Below are 18,012 nucleotides of genomic sequence, written 5' to 3' on the forward strand. Positions count from 1 at the left end.
GCAACAGCTATTGCTTTCCCCATATAGCTTTGGATGTTGATGTTGGTTCTGTGTTCTGCAAATCTCTTTCTACAGTCTAAATTTGCAACACATTGCTATAGTTCTTTTGAAGTCATAGCAAATCAATTTTCATATAACTGAAAGAACTTATATTAGCCACATTAAACAGTGGAATCAGGTTGTTGGGTATGTGTAAATCCAACATTTTTGGTTGACAGTGTTATTTCAAACACCAACAGTGCATGTTTACAGCTAAGGCTGAGATGGTTTGGTCATGTGCAGAGGTGAGATGTTGAAGAGTGAGCTGCCGGGGAAGAGGGGAAAAGAAAGCATGTAGTGAAGAAGGACCTGCAAAGGGTTGATGTGACAGAGAAGGATGCTGAGGATAGAATGAGATGGAGGCAGATGATCTACTGTGGCAACCCTTAAAGTGAGCAGGGAAAATAAAAAGAAGAAATTGTGCTTGTTTACATGTGAATTAAAGTGTCATATGTAATAAGCTCACATCTTCAGCCCACTGGATAAGGCTCCAGCATATAAAATCCATGTTTTGAGACATGGCAGTTACAGTCCTAATCAAACATTTAAGACCACTTGTCTTCATTAGAAAATGACGATGAATTGGCCTTTTAAAGGCATGTGGTCTTAAACATTAGCTGTAAAACAGCCTGTTTCATTTTAAATGTTGTTTTCAATAAATTGCATGCTCAAAAAAATATTTTGTCTCACATCCATTTCTTCTTGATGCATGTTGAAGCTCAACTTGGAACCTTTTTAAGATCCAATCATGCAAATATGTTATTTTGGGGTTGGGGTTTTTTTTTTTTTTTTTTGCCATTTTTCAAGTGGTCTTAAACTTTTGATCAGGACTGTAGTAGGTCATGAAGGAGGAAGAGTGCAAACTTCATTACATAAATAATGACTTAGAACTATATCTTCATGCAGTCTTTTTCCCATTATTTTATCCACCCTGCAAAGACAATTATTTTAGGGTTAAGAGGTAACATGGCATAGTAGCATATGTTCACATTTTCCCAAGACTTTATCTGCTTTAATTTTATTGTATTTATTGTGTTGTATTGTGTGTACTTATTTTTTTCCTTAACTTAGTTTCTCTTTTGAATATCTGTGTTGTTTAGCTGTCGGTGTTCTGATTTATGTATTGGAGAATGTCAGTAAAGTGATTGTAAGTCCTGCGTTTCTTGCCCAAGAAAGTTAAATAACCGATCTGCAAAGATGACTTCTGTTGTCTAAGCACCCAAAGTAACTGAAAAGCAAATATGCGCTGACTCAGAGTGGCTAGAGACACTTTTAATTGGACTTAAACAGGTGGTTCCATATAATAACTGTACATTGCACACAGTGGGGAATGCTGTGGTGCACTCATGTAGTGCTTGCTGGCCTGAAAAACTCCACAACCTTTCTACATAAGAGATGTGGAGTTTATTTATTCATCATTTTTTAACTCATTGAAAGGGTTCGCACAGCTGTTGTTGTACCGTGTGTTATATTTCATATTTGTTTGATTGTTTACAGTGTAGTACCTTCAGTAGAGGTCAAAGTTCTTTTCTAATAATCTATTTCTTCAATTTTCTAAAAAGAAAACTTCACATACTTCAAACTGGAGTAAGAAATAGGATGGTAATCTCCCTGTGTCAAGAAAAAACAGATTGCAAGGCGAGGAAATGGATTGCAAATAGAGATATTCCAGAGGTTTTTCCAGGCCACTTTTAGTTGCAAGGCAATTCCACAGGTCTCCAGACAACCATGGTCAGATTCACAGTCTGGTTATACTCCAATGTAAAAGTTAGTTTTCTGAGCATCCAACTTATTTTGTTGTAACTGCAACAGCTATGTTAGTATTTGAGGAGGAATTTCTCTTTCAAATCTACAAGTTTCTAGCTGAACTCTGATTTTAAGTAGCTCATGTGAATTCCTGCAACGGATAGCAACAAATTTTTACTTTTTCCTGAGTTATCACAGTTAATCAACATATCATCACAAAGGGATCTCATGTAATTGTCAACTTAACTCCATTCAGTTGCAAACTGAGTGGTTCAGCATTATTAGTGTTTTATCGCAAATTTGTCAAAGTTAGTTTAACGGCAACTGACTGAGTGGTTGCAGACCTGATCCCTATATTTGAGGAAACCATTTTAAAGGCAACAAAGTTGATTGTACTCAGTCGAAGTGACTCTGATAGCACTTCTTTGCTGGTAAAAACACTGTGATTAAACTAATGCAATTATAGAATTAAATAGTTCCTCAAATAACTTTTTTTGGCCATCATGACCTTTTGACTGATATTGAACTTTGGTCAGTCAAGAATATTGAATTAACTATCTGTATGGCTGTATGCCAGTATAAGACATTCTTCATTTTCTGTCTGTGTCCTGCATGACCTTCTTTCACGTTTAAGTCGTAATTCAAGCCTCCATGATGAAACGTGTATTATTCATCATTAAGACAAAGGGAGAATTCACACCATTGTTGAATCTCAACAAAGCATTTCTAAGGAGTCGGTGAACTGTTCTGTTTGAGAAGTGCTCTGTTGGTTTGATGAATAAAAATCCCATCCTCTCAACGTCAGTTTCAGAGTGACAAATGTACTGTTTGATCTGGAACAGACTGATGCTTGGCTTGCATACAGTGATAACAATAAGCTTTGAAGCTTTGAGATGTGCCTAGTCACTACTGTCCCATTTGATATATGCACACACACACAGAGACAGTTTACTATAGGTACTATAACACATGCCCATCTGACAGAGCTGATTTCCATAATGTAAAGAGGATTAGAAAACATAAAAGCATAAAACACAGCAGCTTGGAAAATGTTGACCTACAGAAGGCACTGTACAGTGAGACTGGCAACAGTTCTCAGACCAGGTCAATGCTCATGAATTTTTCATGCAGCACCTTAAACAATGTAACAAACATGTTGAACTTTGTGCCATGCACAGTATGTCAGCTTGTGTGGGCTTGAGGCAAAATGTGGAAGTTTGCAGGATAAAAGGCTGCATTAATTCAACACTGCGGTTTGCAAATAAGGATTTTTTTTTTCTTGCCAAGCTCCATAGAAAGACTGCATTGGAAGTTTGATCTACATTTCAATCAGGCAACAAGGTAAGCCAAAGTAAGGAGATGAAAGACTAGGAAAAAGACTAGCAATGAGGCACACAGATAAACATGTAGCTCATTTTGGATGTTTGAGGATCATGCCTGAATCAGCAGCTGAAACTGCAGCAGCATTAAATAATAAACAGCAGGTAACAGTTGGTGTGCAGTGTGGACAGTGAGGAGGAGGAGGGAGGCCCAAGCCTTGCGCTTTGGCCCTCTTTCAACTCTGGATGGACTCTTCATGCGGTAGGTTTGGGTCGCCGACTAAATTAGCTACCACTGAAATGGCCCCAAGCGACTGCAGCGCCTCCTCCTCGCCATAGTCCCTCCATCGTCATGAAAAATAAAACAGATACAACACCCCCGCGTTAGGGAAGCTTTCAACCCCTGCTCAGCCTCACTTTAATATTTCATGGCCTCCTCTTACTTATTTTAGTGGGAATAATTGATCTGGAAAGAGCACTTGCATGCAGTATGAAAAGCTCCGAGTTCTCTTATGCTTTTCAAAAACTTGAGATTCTGCTGCTTTTGTTTTCTTGTTAGGTGCTGCCAAATAAAGAGCTTTAACTAGAATTTCTGATTTGTTGAGCAGAGAAAATGCAATCTAAAGTGTGGCTGCTTTCAGAAAGACAAATTGTTCCAGTGCTTGTTTAACGGCTAATGGGTAGGTTGCTTTAAAAGGTGCATGCGAGGGCATTGTGTGCAGCTGTGGAAAAGCTGTTAAGAAAACATTTCTATCAGCAACCTCACTCCACTTTTTATTTTTTTTTTACCCTGAGACGCATAGCTTATTCATTCAGCCAACTGCACTCCTGTCCATTTCAGACCAATATTTACCAGCATTACAAATAAATACATCTGTTCAGCACGCGGTGTGACCCTTGTTTGCCGCATTCTGTGTTATCGTTATCACTGGGTTCCTATTCCAGCAGCCGGCTTAGGCGGTCTGAAAACACAATTGATTCTTTCTCAGGGATAAGGGCTAAGGTCACCCAGGGTCAGGAGCTGCATTCACCGATGCACAAAAACGTCTCCGGAGATCTGCACCTGCAAGCAACTCACCTCTTGCGAGTTCCCACAGCAGTCCAACTTAATGATTTGTAACAAATGGAAAGTAAAACTGTCGGGGGAAGATATGAGTGGATGACCAGAATAAAAACCTGTTAGGTATGTTTCTGACATCAGCAGAAAACGCTAAACAAAATATCTCCTCGGAAAAACAAGAAGTCGACTTTTCAAGCCGTTTTGCTTGCCAATAGCTTTTTGCTCTAAAAAATTATCCATGTTGTTATTGAAAGATTTTCTGTTGAAGTGATGGAAGAGGTATTGGATATGTTTCTGTGTGTGTGATGCTGAGTAAAGGAAATAGAATACCTCAGTGACAGGTAGCACTGCGAGCCAATGGAAGGCCAAGACAAATAAAGTCAAATGGCCATTTATCATGCTGACACTTGAAATCCCATCTAAGTAATTACAGCTGATGCCAGGCCTTGAGATCAAACCAATCATTTCAGTTGAGGAACAAATGATGTGGAGCCGGGGACCATGGATTCCTTTAGAGATCAATGGACTTCATCAGGAAGCAAGTTAAACTAAAAAACAGTAAACAGTTGTTTCACATCCAACAATACATTTGCTGCATGTGATGGATCTCAACAGTGCCTAGTCACCTTTCTCTGAGATATTGGAGACAGGAAGAGCTAGAGTGGGAAACAATCAATGCACTGGTGAGAGAACAATCCCTCTCCACATTGTGCTCTATCGCTGAATGGGCCAACTACACATCATCCGCTGAAAGCAAGGTCTCACATACATTATGGGTGTATAGCTTAGAGTTTATCGGAGCGCTTTTTGCAGTTGACATTTAGGAAATAAAACTGTTTTATGTAATATTTAAAAGTTAAATACATTTTCAAAATGGAATAAAATGATTTGCAATCTGCATATCATTACTTACTTTGAATTTAACTTTTATACATGATCAGAATTAGAGGAAAAGATTTAAAGTGCTTTCACGTTGCGCTTGACTAGGACCCAACAGTCTTCCAGTGCATGTGGAAAATATTCTCACTTGTTCCACATTTTACATTTTTCGCAATTACATTTTACCCCAAATTCTTCAACCAATCTTCTATAATGACACGATGAAAAAGGTTTGCTTGAAATTCTTGATAGTTATTAAAACCAAAAAACCTCCAAATCTAATATTCATAAGTACAGTGGGGCAAAAAAGTATTTAGTCAGCCACCGATTGTGCAAGTTCCCCCACCTAAAATGATGACAGAGGTCAGTAATTTGCACCAGAGGTACACTTCAACTGTGAGAGACAGAATGTGAAAAAAAAAATCCATGAATCCACATGGTAGGATTTGTAAAGAATTTATTCGTAAATCAGGGTGGAAAATAAGTATTTGGTCAATAACAAAAATACAACTCAATACTTTGTAACATAACCTTTGTTGGCAATAACAGAGGTCAAACGTTTACTATAGGTCTTTACCAGGTTTGCACACACAGTAGCTGGTATTTTGGCCCATTCCTCCATGCAGATCTTCTCGAGAGCAGTGATGTTTTGGGGCTGTCGCCGAGCAACACGGACTTTCAACTCCCGCCACAGATTTTCTATGGGGTTGAGGTCTGGAGACTGGCTAGGCCACTCCAGGACTTTCAAATGCTTCTTACGGAGCCACTCCTTTGTTGCCCGGGCGGTGTGTTTTGGATCATTGTCATGTTGGAAGACCCAGCCTCGTTTCATCTTCAAAGTTCTCACTGATGGAAGGAGGTTTTGGCTCAAAATCTCACGATACATGGCCCCATTCATTCTGTCCTTAACACGGATCAGTCGTCCTGTCCCCTTGGCAGAAAAACAGCCCCATAGCATGATGTTTCCACCCCCATGCTTCACAGTAGGTATGGTGTTCTTGGGATGCAACTCAGTATTCTTCTTCCTCCAAACACGACGAGTTGAGTTTATACCAAAAAGTTCTACTTTGGTTTCATCTGACCACATGACATTCTCCCAATCCTCTGCTGTATCATCCATGTGCTCTCTGGCAAACTTCAGACGGGCCTGGACATGCACTGGCTTCAGCAGCGGAACACGTCTGGCACTGCGGGATTTGATTCCCTGCCGTTGTAGTGTGTTACTGATGGTGACCTTTGTTACTTTGGTCCCAGCTCTCTGCAGGTCATTCACCAGGTCCCCCCGTGTGGTTCTGGGATCTTTGCTCACCGTTCTCATGATCATTTTGACCCCACGGGATGAGATCTTGCGTGGAGCCCCAGATCGAGGGAGATTATCAGTGGTCTTGTATGTCTTCCATTTTCTGATGATTGCTCCCACAGTTGATTTTTTCACACCAAGCTGCTTGCCTATTGTAGATTCACTCTTCCCAGTCTGGTGCAGGTCTACAATACTTTTCCTGGTGTCCTTCGAAAGCTCTTTGGTCTTGGCCATGGCGGAGTTTGGAGTCTGACTGTTTGAGGCTGTGGACAGGTGTCTTTTATACAGATGATGAGTTCAAACAGGTGCCATTCATACAGGTAACGAGTGGGGGACAGAAAAGCTTCTTACGGAAGACGTTACAGGTCTGTGAGAGCCAGAGATTTTCCTTGTTTGAGGTGACCAAATACTTATTTTCCACCCTAATTTACGAATAAATTCTTTACAAATCCTACCATGTGAATTCATGGATTTTTTTTTCACATTCTGTCTCTCACAGTTGAAGTGTACCTCTGGTGCAAATTACTGAGCTCTGTCATCATTTTAAGTGGGGGAACTTGCACAATCGGTGGCTGACTAAATACTTTTTTGCCCCACTGTATTTACAGGCTTTGCCGTGATATTCAGCTACATCCTGTTTCCACTGATCACCTGACAGATATTTCTGCAACTTGATTGGAGTCCACATGTGGTAAATTCAGTTGACTGGACACGTATTGAACAAGCGCACACCTGTCTATGTACAGTAAGGTCCTATAGTTGACAGCGCCTGTCAGATCATAAACACACCATAAAATCCAAGGAACTGTCATTAGACCTCTGAGATAGGATTATATCGAGGCACAGACTCTCTGTGGAAGGGAACAGAAACATTTCTGCAGCATTTTATGGTGCAAAGTCAAGTGGGTACACTGGAAGAACTAGGGTTCAACATTTATACTCATGGCAAAAACAAAGCAAACCCTCAGGATATCATGAAAATTATTTCATCCTTAGCAAGTCTGAAAATTAGGTAAATACATCCCCGCGAACATCAATACATGACACATTACATCATGTCATCATTTATTTAACTAAGATTTAGACAAAATGCACAAGCAGGGTGTATAAATAAGTACACCCCATGATTCACTGTCACTCTTAGCAACAATAACTTGAGGTTTTCTGTATGACTTTTTAATTTTGACCCACTCATCTTTACAGCATTGCTTCAGTTTATTAAAGATTGTGCCTCCCCTCCTCTACCTCCATGCTTATCAGTTGGTATGAATTGTTTGTGCTGATAAGCTGTGCTTGGTCTGTGGCTAATGGCCAAACATCACCACAGAGCTCTCCTCTGACCGATGGACATTGTTCCAGAAGTTATCTAGTTTGTTCAGATGTAGCTTTGCAAACCTAAGATGCCCTTCATGCTCTTTTTAGAGAGAAAAGGCTTTATCCTGGAAATCCTTTCAAACAAGCCAAACTTGTTCAGTCATTTTCTAATTGTGCTGTCATGAATTTTAACATTCAACATGGTAAATGAGGCCGGTATGAGCCTGAGATGTAACTCTTTGGGTTTCTTGAGTTTCTCTGAGTGTTGTACAGTCTGGACTTGGGGTAAACTTCCTGGGATGTCCGCCTCTGGGATGATTGGCAACTGTCTTAAATATTTTCGAGTTGTGAATAATCTTTCTCACTGTAGACTGATGGACTTTCAGATTGTTTGGAAATTGGCTTATAACTCTTTGCTGACTGATAATTGCTTCTCTAAGATCATTGCTGATGTCTTTCCTCCTTGGCATTCAGTTGTGTTATCACACAGCTGAATTCTCCAGACCAGAAAACCACTAAAACCTCTGCTTTTACAGAGGTGCCCACACTTGTTGTTGATCAGTTACTCAGGCTCATTAGATTAGCAGAACCTTGTCATGTTCTTCCAGTCCGCACTGGGCTCTCTGCTGAGGTTTGTTTTCTGTCTCCCTTTCCTTGTCCTTCTCTTCCCCCCCTTTCACTATTTGTTTGGTTTGATCTCATTGTGGGCTCCCGCCTTTGGCCCAAACACCTGTCTTCAATCAACTTACGTGTGACTCATGAGCATGTCAGGCAGCCACTATTTAAGGTGGTGGTTGAGCTGCAGTCTTTGCTGGATCTTTGCACCCTTTCGTTAGTGAACCCCCGGCTCATGTGACTACCTTAGCTCTAGTTTTTCTTGTCTTTGGATTTCCAACATTGTTCCTCCTCTCTCCTTGGATTTCTCCTCCCTTGGACTATGGTGAGCCCGATTGCCTGTGAGTGACCAATCAGTGAAGAGTGTGTGAAGATTGGATGCTTGTTCCCTCTTTCCTGGATTCCTGGAGCCCCATTCCCTACTTGCACCTTTGTATATAACACACTGTGTCCTCACTTTAAATAAACAGGCAACTATGATAAGCTTTAGTCCTACCTTGAGTGCTTTTGGCCCTCAAGACTACAAATAGGGTAATTTCATGTTTTTCAGTTCAGCACATCCTGTGTCAAGGGTGTGCTTTTAGCCTCACGGAAAAATAAATGAATCTGTTTGTAAAAGTAATATAATATTATATCTTTATGCTGAACAATTCACTCAATATTGGTCTTTTAAAATGACTTTTGGTTAACAAAAAAACATTTATTTGCAGGATTGAAGAAATGAGCTATCCACGTGTTCATACAGCCATAATTTGTGAATCATAGGTGGTCCAATGACTTCTTTTGTTTAGGCTTTTAGGAATGAATGTTTTTCAAAGGACAGATTAGTGTGATTTCTCCTTCAAAAACAGAGTCTCGCAATATAAATAGAGTTTGAAAGTGTCTACGATTTCATGTTTCATTTGACCGTAGGGAGTATCTCAGGTTTCTGGGGGGGAAAGTGCTGACACTATGCTGTTTCACCATCTGCTCAGCGTCCTGTGAGATCTCTGTCTTGTTCATACATAGGCTTTCTGGCTGGTGTAACTCAGTAGGATGTAATAATACATTTCCAGCTTGACCTCTGCAGTACATTTATTTTAATGAATGTGCTTAAATTCATAAATGTTGAGGGTTATGAGAATAATAAAGGATGAATTTAAAAAAAAGAGAGAAAAAATAAGGCCAGTAGATTCACAGCAGAAACGCTGGTATAGTAGGTCACCCATTATGCTTGGCTCAGCCCCAGATAACTCCAGAGATTTTGCAGGAAGATGAGTCAAAAGGTGAAGAACCAGATGGAAACACTCTGTCCTTTTAATATGAAAGACCTTCCTTCATCTCGGAAAATATTTTAAAAGGGAAACACCTGGAGCACCTCAAGCGCTCCATAGGCAGTTAGATACCCACAGCTGATACCTCCAGCTCTAAATGATCCAACATGTACGTACAATTTAAACCCTTTACTGACTTCTTAAGTTGTAGGCACCTAATCTGATCATGATACTATGACCATTTAAAAAAATACATTCTTGCATTTCTGTAGTTTATGAACAACTTCTGGTAATATTTTAGAATTCTTGAGGCTTCATAAGAACATCAGTTTGTCAGGAAAAGCTACAGGTCTTATAACTTTACTAGTGTGCACCTACAAAACAATAATTGTGAAAAATCAAGTTGATCATAAAAGAGAGAGAAATTTGGAACACTAACGTTGCATCAGTAAACGCAATAAAATCCAACTGCAGGATGTATTGAAGGATTGCCAAGTACACAAAAATACAATAGTGTACAAGTGACCTTGCAAAGAAAACGATTCATTCTTTTGGGGAAAGACAGAAAAACATGCCTTTTTATAATCTGAGATGATTCATTTGCTGTTATTTTTTCTTTAAACCACAAATAAATACTAACCTTCTTCATTTTTTCAAAAGGTGAGAAGATACCGCTCTGTATGCTAAATATAGAACCACAACCTTAAATTAGAGCTTAGCTGACACAAAAGCAGCAGGAAACAGTTGGCATTGCTCCGGTATACATTATTATGTATTATGTAATGGATAATGCACAATTTGTTGTGCCAGTTCAGATGCACAAACAAACACCTCAACTGGGTCTTTTTTAATATAGAGGAGTAGCTGCTCTACTCTAAGCCCCTCCTGAGTGACCAAGCTTCTCATCTTATCTCTAAAGGACAGCCCAGACACTGTTCGTGGGAAACTCATTTCCTCGTCTTACAGTGGTGGGAGAAACTGTTTTTCCCCTTTCCGATTTCCTATTGTTTTGTATGTTTGTCATGCTTAAATGTTTCAGATCATCTGACAAATTTAAATATTAGACAAAGATAACACAATAAACAAAAAATGCAGTTTTTTAAAGTGTTAATTATTAAGGTAAAACAAATTCCAAGGCTACATGGCCTTGTTTGAAAAAGTGAATGTCCTCTAAACCTGATAGCTGGTTGGGCCACCGTTAGCTACAACAACTGCAATCAAGCATTTGCAATGAATTTCCTTTTTAAGATCGTATCACAGCATACCAATCAGATTCAGGTCAAGTCTTTGACTAGGCCACTTCAAAGTCCCTCCCCATCTCCAGCTGCCTCCCTCTTCCCGCTCCACCACAACCACCCACACATGCAGGGCCTTGGAGTAGGGGTATGTCACCAGGGTGCAGAGGAGGCTACCCCCCCCCCCCCCCCCCCCCTCTGTCCCCTTCTGGCTGCCTCTGCCTCAATTTTATCCCACAACTTAGACATTCACATTACTCACACTCTCATTACACATACATATAGGATCTTGGGGGTGGGCACGATACACGGAGTCCAAAGTACCATCAGGGTGTACACCCCACCCCTGGCATCGTTGCCCACCTCTCAATTTTAAATACACGTAGACATTGAGGGCTAGCAGGAGGGACCATGCGCTTACCTGCTGCTCTCTGGCAGGTAGCTCCAAGCCCTCCTGGGTTTTAAATGCACCTTAGAACACACATGCATCAACATTACAATGAGCGGGTGGAGGGAGGTTCGGAGTCTTCTCTCACCCCCGTTCTCTGCGACCTGCTGGAGCAGGGGGGCTAGGACTAGGAGGAGGAGTTGGCCGTCCGACTGCGGTCTGGAGTGTGGAGCCTTCCTGCTGCTGCGGAGTCGGGGCGGTCTGCCTCCCCCCACCGCAGGGAAAAGGGAAACACCACCTGGGTCTGGGTGCAGTTCCCCCCTCCAGGGGCGGGGGCACCTAGACCCGGTTTGTAGAGTACGCTTGGGGAGTGTGATCGTGTGTACAACGTCTCTTTATGTCTGTCTCCACGTTGGTTGAGTGTGGAGTAAGTGCATATGAGAGCATGAGGGTGGGAATGGATGTTTGTATCTGTGTGTGCCTGTATGTCTGTGTCTATATGTCAGGTTGGGTGTCAGGCGCCACCTCTCTGGGGACATCTCAGGCCCTCCAAGGTTTGGAGGCCTATCTCCCCCTACCACCACTTCCCCTGCCAGTGGCGGACCCCCTCAGACATCGGTGCGTTGGTGGTTCTTTGTGTCCGGGGATGGGCGTCCAGGTACACACCGGCTCACTCCTTGGCGGCCGCTTATCGGGGCCTGGAGCCTGGGGCTCGCTCGGGCCACTTCGGAGGTGGGGTGCCCCCGGCCTCTCGGCCTGGGGCTCGGTCACTCAGGCGCAGCTGGCTGCCGGCGGAGCTCACGGGCGCGTCACTGCAACTCCCCCTGGCTTCTGCTCCGCGGCTGCTGAGTGAGCCCTCATCTGGGACTCTCCTCAGCTCTTTCCGGGACAGTGGCGCAGCTGCCCCTCTGTTGGTCTTCCTTGGTCTCTTGTGTTCTGGGGGCCTCTGGATGTCTGGAGTTTTGATCTCCTCCACACCTGCTTCACGCCCTGGAGGACGGGGCTGTGGCCCCCCCACACCCTCTAGCAGATTATTACATGAAGGAACCTTTTAAAAAAACAAAAAACAAGCGCGTCCATGCTCACAGGTGTACACACGGGTGATCACACCCACAAACTACACCCTTTTTGGCTCCTACCTCAAAGCACACTGTGTTCTGTTGATCTTATGTGCTGCACAATAATGTTTAACATTTAGTATTTACTGTCATATTCCCATATATCATTGTGATGTTGTTTATTCTATTACTCTTGTTCTCTTCTGCTTGCTTTCTTTTTTCTTTCTCAGCAGGTGATCCAGGTGATTGATATATGCATTTTTTTTTTCTCTGCCCGTTCTGTTGGTTTTTGTCTTTTGCCCTTCTCCCCCGTCCCTCTTCTCAGCTGTTTCTCTTTCCCTCTTTCTTTCTCCCCTTCTTTCCCCCAGTCAAGTCTGTCCCGTATTCAGTAAGTGAAAATAAAATAAACAATAAAAGGTGAATCAAATGGACCATTACGGCAAGGCTGGGATGGTCAGTTTGGTAAAGTAAATCCGTTGGGCATCTTTCTTTGCCTTTAGACAACAATTCTGAGGGCAAAAGAGCCAAACGGGACAGGCCAAAAAAAAAAACAAAAAACAAAAAAAAAACGAAGTCTTAATGTTGTTTTGCTTAACTCATTTAGAAGTGGACTTGCTGGTGTGTTTTGGATTATTGTCCTGCTGCAGAACCCAAGTGTGCTTCAACTTGAGGTTTGAACAGATGGCTGGACGTTCTTCTTCAGGATGTTTGGTAGACGGCAGAATTCATGGTTCCATTTACCACAGCAAATCTTCAAGGCACCAAAACAGCCTCATACCATTACACTATCACCTCACTACCGACACCAAACTGGAAACCTGTTGTCGCCTAGAAATTCTATTCAGAAAGATCATGAACAAAATCAGTGACAAAGATGTGCACCAAGCTCACTCTGCAGGATTGAATTGCCCAGAATAAGCTGCTGCTACTCACTTTTATACCATAACATCTTCTGGCACTAACCACCACTGGTTGCTGTCCCAGCTGTTGTTCTTTGTAAGAACAATGATACAGTTATGCAATAGGTCTGTAGATTTTTTTTCCACACTTGGCTTCTATAACACTGTATATCCTGTTATAATAAGCGAGCATTAGTACCTTTATATCCAAAGCTGCAAGTGCAATAGAAAAGCTGAGTGCAGTACATTACTTTTCTTTTAAAATATTAGAGGCAGTGAAACTTCTTGGTGAAAGCACGTTGTCATTTCTACATTCTGAAGAAATAGATCTTGTGCGTTATCAAAGCTCATAATGGACTAAAAGTACTGACACTGACTTCAGCAATGATCTTTGAATAAATAAATGTTTAATACCTTAATAGGTTTATAGCAGTGCATTATACACTGAGTTGAACCCGTACTAAAACCAGTGTGCATGCAGAGAACATTTCTCTAATGTGCTGCTGACGCAAAGCTGCCGTGACCTGACCGGTGTGAGCTACAAATTTCAGTTTGTCAGTTGTTTATCTCATGATTTTTTAATCCATCCCCTCTCAGGCCACTTAAGCCCAAAAGGCAAATCCATTCTCTCTTCTGCCCTTTATAAGTGCAGTGAGAAACGCACTGATATTTTGACTGCAGGAAAAAAAAAAAGCTTAAAAAAAAGAAAAGCTTGGTCCATCAAGACAAACGAAGTCTCAGTGCTGATGCTGCAACATGGGGACTAAGTGCGCGTGCTTTGTTTTCCCATTAATACTGTTGCCCAGTGGGTTACTGATTCATGTATCATTTATTATCTCCTGTATAACTTCATATGGTATCAGTATAACAGCTTTTTGGTTGCTATTTGTCTTTGAGTTTTACGCTTCAGAACATGAGCACCGATCATTCAATCTGTCAATCTGTCTTCATCAGTCGAAATGCTGTTTCTGAAGAGCACGATGGGAAACTGTTGATATTGGCAAATGATTAAATTGTCAAAAATAGTATAAACATATGCTGCAGGGCAGACTTTCTATGCAACATAGTGTTAGGTGCTCTTTAACATGTTCCTGCAGTGCTCTCCCTTGTTCAGAATATATGCTCTGTCAATTAAAACACATGGATGGATAGATGTATTCAGTCAGCATGCAATCTAAGCTGAGCCACTCCTCTGTGGCAGGAATTACAGAGGTGTGACTCCAGCATCTTCCCTTCAGAGGGATGAGGGCGAATGGCATGAAGACAAACAATAGTAGCAAGAGCATGGAGGCCTGCCTGTGCAGCACAGAGCCTAAACAGCATTGATTGCCGCGAGTCGCTCTGAGTGGTTTTGATAACATTTCAATAAATATTGAAATGAGCACGGCTCTCTGAGGGCACTCTAGCGCAGCTGGATTGACAACAGTGTGGAGAGGAGTTTCTGTGAAGCTTGTGACTGAACAAAATGTCTTTTGGCACAACTATCTTAGGTCACATAAAATGCAAATTGAGTTTTTTCAGCTCATGCAAAAGTGAGCGTGGCATTGGTTCAACAAGATAATGTTCAGAATGCTGTTAATCGAGTTAGAAGGGTAGCATGTGCATGCACAGGGACCACAACAAATCAAGCCCAAACCTTTCCGGACAACTTTTCTTCACTTCTGACCGTTTCCCGATGACAAACCAAAGCCTGGATACTTATCACCTGCCTTGCAGTGTGCACACTCCTCTTCACATTCAGCTGGCTCTGCACCCCTAAGGGTCATTGCCAACCGCCGAACCATGAACCTCTCCAACAACTGCATGGTTAAATAAACCGCACAGAGCCATGGAGCTGTGGTGTAGCGCTGGACGCTTTGTTATACATGTGTCTGCACATCAATTTAATTCACTCTGTGGTGTGACTGTGATTTGCAGCTTGGCTGGCATCCACGACAGAGCTCTGCTTTAGCACTGATCAAATAGCCTCACTAATGGCTTGGGATGATGACACTGGATGAAATTTCTTCCACTGCTATTCCAATACAACTTCTGTTAAGACAACAACTACATGTAACTTGGGGATGTAGTAATAGCAGATTTTGATCTGTTGATCTGTTCACAGCAGAAAAACAGTCTTAGAACAATTCTTGCGTGATCATTAGATTTTACGTGACAGGTAACATGAAGTTTTGCCAGATCAATTTGTATTGAGCTTTGCTACTTTGGCAGCATGGCTGGTGTTGGTGTGAGTACTTGGTTTAGCAAGGAGACACATCTAAATCAATGAATAATAGATGAGAGCAAAAAGCAACTGTTTGACAGTGAATGAGAAGTAAAAGTAAGCAATAAATCAAAGATTTGCAGGTTCTGACCTGCAGGGATTGGAGAACTCAGATCTTAGATTCTGGAGCCATGTCTCCACTTTGTGACATGACAAACCAAAACTGCTGGCTGTTTATTGATTTTCAAGTCAAAGGCTAAAAGAGCGGCTTCAAGAGTACCAAAATTGCACTTTCATCCTTTTTTTTCTTTTTTTTCTTCAGACTAGACTGCACTTTCCAGCTCGAATGATGGAATTAGAAATCTAATAAAACCATGACACACAATTGCTCCTCTGTAACATGTTTTCTCAGCAGTAGTGTGCCTCTGGCAAAGACAGCACAACAAGCAATTTCAAGAAATATTCTCCTCAAAAAAGTTGTTCACAAGTAGGGAAAGTTGGCCTGTTTGGTGCAGTCTTGAAATTGTGAAAGGACTCTCAATCATTTGCTTCTCCTGTGCTTCTTTATCAACCTGCAAAAATATAATGATAATGCAATCAATACAAGACACAAGCACAGTGCTAAAATAAAAAGATTCTTAAAACAGAAAAGCTTTAGTTTCTATGAATTGTGGTATTTATATTTTTTGAAAAAAGTTGCGTTTTTACAGTGCTGTGACTAACTGAACTGCATGGTCATTCACCCACTGAGCTGGATTTCGAGTCATTGCTCTGACAAATCAAAGCTGTCAGATTCTTAGTTAATAGATCTGGTTCTTGGTTTATGGTTGGTGTTGATTGTTTCTCTTTGTACTTTTAGTGTCTGTTCCATCATCTCTGTTCTTGTTCAGTGTGAACAGTCTTCTTGTCTCCATATTCAGTAATGATTTTTGGGGGGTTATTTCTATTTAATTTTGATTTATGTCTTTTTGTTTGTTTGTTTCAATCTAGTGTCTGGTTTTCTGTTTAACTTTCTGCCTGTCTGATTGTTTAGTAATGAATAATTAATTACTTTTGTAAATTGTTTATATCTAATAGAGAACTTCACTCTCCCTTCTAGACTTTCTAAAAGTAGAATATGAGGCAGAGCCTTCAGCTGTCTCCTGTAGAACCATTTTCCCAATTTTGATTTGGGAGATACATGCTGTCTCTGCCTTTAAGATTGGACTGTCTTTTGGTAAAGTGTAAAGTTAGAGCTGGACCAGGTGACTCTGAACTATCCCTTAGTTATGCTACCAAGCTGATACTGCTGACTGACTTCCTGCTCCACTCACTTTATTTCTCCACTCATGTCTTTTCACTCCTCAGGTGTCTCTATGCCACTACTGCTGTCATTAAATTGTGCCATCTCTCTCTCACAGTGTGTTTTCTATCCTGTCTATTTATATTCTTTTCTCTTTCTCCTCATCCTCCTACTGGAGGAAGATGGTGTCCCCTTGTTATGTTGTAGATTTCTTCCTATTAAAGGGAGTTTTTTCTTTCCACTGTTATCTTGTGCTTACTCATGGGGGATTATCTGATTGTTGGGGTTTTGTCAAGAACGTGGCATGTTTGCTGGTGTCTTTTCAGGAACTTATTGTACTGGGAATTTCCTTTCTTGAATATAACAATTAGACCTATGCACTAAAATGGCCTCGACAGTCCCCAGATCTCAATGCAATAGTACACCTTTGGGATGTAGTGCAATGGGAGATTTGCATCAGGGATGTGAAGCCAACAAATCTGCAGCAACTGTGTGATGCTATCAGGTCAGTATGGACAAAAATCTCTGAGGAATGTTTGTTGAATTTGTGCCACAAAGAATTAAGGCAGGTTTGAAGACAAAAGCAAGGTAGTGGCAGGATCAGGGTCTCTTAACTGGTCCAGGCTTGTATATTAAATCCAGAGGCGATCGTGTCTTCGAGGATCTCAAAGGACCTAAACTTTGGAACAACCTTCCTTGACCTATCAGCCTGGATCAGTGGTTTGTTTTAAATGACTGCTAAAAACCTCATTTTTCTTAATCTTGCTCCCATTATCTTTGGCTCTGTGTGGAAGTGTGTATGTTGGAATGTGAGACTCTTTGTCTGAGTGTGTGTCTGTGTGCTGGAACATGTAGTCTTATTTTTAAAGTGCGGTTTTATTAAAGCTGTGAAGCACTTTGTAACTGCGTGTTTTAAAAAGGGCTGTACGAACCATGTTATTGTTATTGCAGTTACCTATATGCCACTTTCAGTGTTGTCTTTCTGCCATGGCTTCTGTCTTCTCTCTCTGAGAATATGTGCAGATATCTGCCTGTTTCTGATGTACAGTTAGCAGCCTCACCAAACCTCTGAATATTTATTGTTATGATGTTTGTCAATTTTCTCCGCTTTTATTTTTTCTCTCTTTATGTTTTCCTCACCCCAGCTGGTCAAGGCAGATGGGCAGCCTCCTTAGCCTGTTTTTGTTAAAAGAAATGTTGTTTTTTCCCCAATGTGCCAAATGTTTGCTCGAAGGTAATTGTTGGGTTTCTCTCTATATATTTACCATGCAGTCTAAAGTGCCTTGAGCTCACTGTTGTTGGGCTATATAAGTAAAATTGAATTTAATTAAATTGAGTTTCTAGTCGTTGCCTGACAGTTTCACTGACACAACACTTTTTGGACAGATTAAACAAAGAAAGAAACAAAAAGAAAAAAGCTGA

Source organism: Maylandia zebra, linkage group LG9 (genome assembly GCF_041146795.1).
Source record: "Maylandia zebra isolate NMK-2024a linkage group LG9, Mzebra_GT3a, whole genome shotgun sequence".
Taxonomy (NCBI): domain Eukaryota; kingdom Metazoa; phylum Chordata; class Actinopteri; order Cichliformes; family Cichlidae; genus Maylandia; species Maylandia zebra.